This window comes from Nerophis ophidion, linkage group LG16, assembly GCF_033978795.1.
Source record: "Nerophis ophidion isolate RoL-2023_Sa linkage group LG16, RoL_Noph_v1.0, whole genome shotgun sequence".
In the NCBI taxonomy this organism is placed as follows: domain Eukaryota; kingdom Metazoa; phylum Chordata; class Actinopteri; order Syngnathiformes; family Syngnathidae; genus Nerophis; species Nerophis ophidion.
Window position 1 is genome coordinate 10,560,880 of NC_084626.1, and position 5,215 is coordinate 10,566,094.

The following is a 5,215-nucleotide window of genomic DNA, read 5'->3' on the forward strand; positions in this document are numbered from 1 at the left end:
AATCAATCAATCAATGCCTATGGTGCTGTTAAGTTATTGTGGCTCAATTTGCCTTATTTTTTTTAAATTCTAATGTTTTATTATTTAATATATAATATTGTTTTAGTTGCTTAAGAGATATTCCTGGCTCTGAATTTGTTCATTGCTATATTTTTGTTTTTGTGCATTATTTGTTGCCGTAATCATTAAACGAACAGGTTACTCATCAGTTACTCAGTACTTGAGTAGTTTTTTCACAACATACTTTTTACTTTTACTCAAGTAGATATTAGGGTGACTACTCCTTACTTTTACTTGAGTAATAAATCTCTAAAGTAACAGTACTCTTACTTGAGTACAATTTCTGGCTACTCTACCCACCTCTGTATATACATATATATATATATATACACACACACACACACACACATATACACACACACACACACACACACACATATACATATATATATATATATATTATGGCTGCGAATCTTTGGTTGTCCCACGATTCGATTCAGTATCGATTCTTGGAGTCGCGATTCGATTATATATCGATTTTTTCGATTCAACGCGATTCTTGATTCAAAAACGATATTTTTCCGATTCAAAACGATTCTGTATATATACTATAATTATAAAGGACAATGTTTTATCAACTGATTGCAATAATGTAAATTTGTTTTAACTATTAAACAAACCAAAAATATGACTTATTTTATCTTTGTAAAAACATTGGACACAGTGTGTTGTCAAGCTTATGAGATGCGATGCAAGTGTAAGCCACTGTGACACTATTGTTCTTTTTTTTAAATTTTCATAAATGTCTAATGATAAAGTCAATGAGTGATTTTTAATAACTTCTATGCTGAAATTATAACTAATATTGATACTGTTGTTGATAATATTCATTTTGGTTTCACTAATTTTGGTTTGTTCTGTATCTGTTTTGTGTCTCCTCTCAATTGCTCTGTTTATTGCAGTTCTGAGTGTTGCTGGGTCAGGTTTGGTTTTGGAATTGGATTGTGTTTTTATGGTATTGCTGTGCATTGTTTTGTTGGATTGATTTAAAAATAAAAATAAAAATCGATTTTTAAGAAAATGAGAATAGATTCCGAATCGCACGTGAGAATCGCGATTCGTCTCCGAATCAATTTTTTCCCACACCCCTAATATATATATCAATATATATACAGTGGGGCAAAAAAGTATTTAGTCAGCCACCGATTGTGCAAGTTATCCCACTTAAAATGATGACAGAGGTCTGTAATTTTCATTGTAGGTACACTTTAACTGTGAGAGACAGAATGTGAAAAAAAATCCAAGAATTCACATTGTAGGAATTTTAAAGAATTTATTTGTAAATTATGGTGGAAAATAAGTATTTGGTCAACCATTCAAAGCTCTCACTGATGGAAGGAGCTTTTGGCTCAAAATCTGACGATACATGGCCCCATTCATTCTTTCCTTAACATGGATCAATCGTCCTGTCCCCTTAGCAGAAAAACAGCCCCAAAGCATGATGTTTCCACCCCCATGCCTCACAGTAGGTTTGGTGTTCTTGGGATGCAACACAGTATTCTTCTTCCTCCAAACACGACGAGTTGAGTTTATACCAAAAACATCTATCTTGGTTTCATCTGACCACATGACATTCTCCCAATCCTCTGCTGTATCATCCATGTGCTCTCTGGCAAACTTCAGACGGGCCTGGATATGCACTGGCTTAAGCAGGGGGACACGTCTGTCACTGCAGGATTTGATTCCCTGTCGGTGTAGTGTGTTACTGATGGTTACTTTGGTCCCAGCTCTCTGCAGGTCATTCACCAGGTCCCCCCGTGTGGTTCTGGGATTTTTGCTCACCGTTCTCATGATAATTTTGATCCCACAGGGTGAGATCTTGCGTGGAGCCCCAGATCGAGGGAGATTATCCGTGGTCTTATATGTCTTCCACTTTCTGCTAATTGTTTCCACAGTTGATTTTTTCAAACCAAGCTGCTTGCCTATTGTAGATTCACTCTTCCCAGTCTGGTGCAGTTCTACAATTATTTTCCTCGTGTCGTTTGAATGCTCTTTGGTCTTGGCCATAGTGTAGTTTGGAGTATGACTGTTTGAGGCTGTAGACAGGTGTCTTTTATACAGATAACAAGTTCAAACAAGTGCCATTAATACAGGTAACGAGTGAAGGACAGAAGAGCTTCCTAAAGAAGTTACAGGTCTGTGAGGGCCAGAGATCTTCCTTGTTTGAAGTTACCAAATACTTATTTTCCACCATAATTTACAAATAAATTCTTTAAAATTCCTACAATGTGAATTCCTGGATTTTTTTTTCACATTCTGTCTCTCACAGTTGAAGTTTACCTATGATGAAAATTACAGACCTCTGTCATCATTTTAAGTGCACAATCGGTGGCTGACTAAATACTTTTTTGCCCCACTGTATATACACACACAGTATATACTGTATAATTTATACACACTTACACATCAGCCCCCACTAACCCAGACACATTTCTCTCTCTCTCTCTCTCTCTCTCAAAATATTTGCCCAGCTCTGTTATATGACATATTTCTGCTCAAACTCTTTATGGATCTGTTCGGTTACCAATACAGTATGTGTGCTCCTCATGTTAAACTCATTCTTACGCCCTGGGACGTTTGCACAACACCCTACTCTGCTTGTCTTCATGGAGTCACACTAGCAGGACTAACTGACCATCATGCTAAATAAGAGTCTAAAAAGTATTTTCCATCGGGTACCAACATTTCTGGCGAGACGTGCGCCCAATGGAATTCATTCACCCCCTGCATCTGTGCATGTGTATGAATTCAGGGTATGCGGAAATATAAATGCTTATTGACGGACTTTTTGAAATTAGTCAAATTGTGACACTAAATAACTATATTTTTTCATTTTGTAATTTATTATATATGTTTCATACTACAAATGAACAAATGTATGATTCAGTCAAAGGGCGGTGTCCAATTAATGTCGCGCTGGTCACTCATGAAGCTTATTTTACATTTTTTAAATGGCGCCAAAAAACAGCATCAAAAATGGAAAATAGATATAAGGCATCATTTAATGAGACACGTTGATATTAATAATGAAAAAAACCCCACAAATACTTTTCTTTAAATTTATGGATAACAGATCTGTGGAGGGGGGCGTGGCCTGCAGACCTGCAGCAAAGCGGGGTGGGCCAGGATCGGCTTCAAGATCAGCGACAAGGCAGCAGCCGAGAGCAGAGAGTTGTTGGAGCTGGAGCAAGAGCGCGAGCGAGAGCGACACAAACAAGAACCCAGAGAGACAGACTTTGTGCTGAAAAGCAAAATAATGGAAAACCCTGAAAATAAACCACTATTACACCCTGAAACCCAGGCTCTAATATTGTTGATTGGTGGTCCGAAGAACCTCCTGGAGGGCAACTCCACAAGATCATTACAAATTTCATAATGGCGTCATGTTCAAAAACCGTTTTACCTAACATAATGAATTATTATGATTAACGATAATGACTTTAAACATTGATCAAAGTAATCTAGATTAATATCTTGGCCATAATCGTGCAGCCGTTATGGCAGGTATGAATGTGACTCTCACAATAACTCACCATTTCATTCGATTCTTGGGGGATGACTCGATTCAAGGATTCATACAAACCAATTCTCGCAATATATTGTTTGGTATATATATATATATATATATATATATATATATATATATATATATATATATATATATATGATCATAAAAGTTTTCAAAATAAGTTACAGGATGCAAATACTTCTGCAAAACATGTTTTTCCCCAAATCAATTCTTGAAAATCATTAACCTATTTAGAATTGGAATAAATATCACAGATACAGGATGTGAATATATTTTTATTGGTGGGTATAAATATTTATCATTACCGTCTGGAATGGATTTATGCTGTCTTTAAGCTTAATTCATAATTTAAGGAAATAATCTCATGACAGTAAATTGAATGATGCGGACACATTTAATAATACTTTTCTGCTTTCATTACTACTTTGTATGTGTACAAAATATGCAAATACATTTATTTTATAATTGTTTATTTGGGGTGCTCTCAAAAAATTGATTCACAGTCGAATCCCGATTTTTATTCATTCCAATTGTAAATAGATTCATGATTTTTTTTTAATGTTTTTGTTAATTTTCAAAAGGATGTTTTTAGGCCATCCCATGCTCACTCGCTGCACGTATACATTATCAACCAAAAGGAGGTTTTGTAACCTTCAACCTGTTTTAAAATGTTTTTATCATAATTATTATACCAAATACATCACAATTATCATGTGAAATCGAGAATCAATTCTAAATCCAAATTTGTCAATCTGAAAATTGGAATTGGATCAAACCGTGTGTTGCCCAAAATTCACACTGCTATATTTGTATTGACAAATGTCAAACATTTTTCAATTAAGGACATTTAATAAGTATTTTCTAGCTTGTGTGATATTGTGTAGCTGCAAGATATTATCCTCCAAATTGTTTTATTTTTTTGCTGATATCGGATGGGTACACTCGTAGTTCTAATCCTGTGTGTGATTTCTCACCAATGGGACTCTTTCATTCTCCTAAACCCACACACGTCCACTGACAACATGCAAACATACTGATGCAAAAATTTGAACCCTCGATCTCCTGACTGTGAGGCCGACATGGCAACCACTATTCCACCGTGCGTTCACCATCTAATATACCCCAAACTTGTCTGAAACATACTAGTGAGACGAGCTCCACAAAAATGCAGCTTCAGTCAAAGAAAAGACGAGAAAAGAACGCGAAAAAAACATGAGCCCACATTCCCAACAGGGAAGGACGTGATGACCTGGAGGCCAAAATAAGCTTCCAGACGTGACATTTGACCGTGAGCATTATAAAAAAATTAAAATAAAATAAAAAGCTCGCTTGGATTTTGGAGATCACGCCCCTTCTATCGCCGCTGACTTCTTTCAAGTACGCTGAAAATGAAGCACTTAAAGCTACAAAAACACACAAAATGACGTCATCGCGAGGAATAAAAGAAGTCCTGCACTGCAGAATATGCAAACACACTACTTAGTGTTCAGGAGGCAGGACAGAATCGAACCTGCGCACACAGTCTGCAGGTGCCAGGCGGACAAACCCGTAGCTTCACTTTCCAAATGTTTTTTGTGGAGAAAAACTAATCCGTTGGAGATCATCAGTAAGTTACCCTCGCCAAGG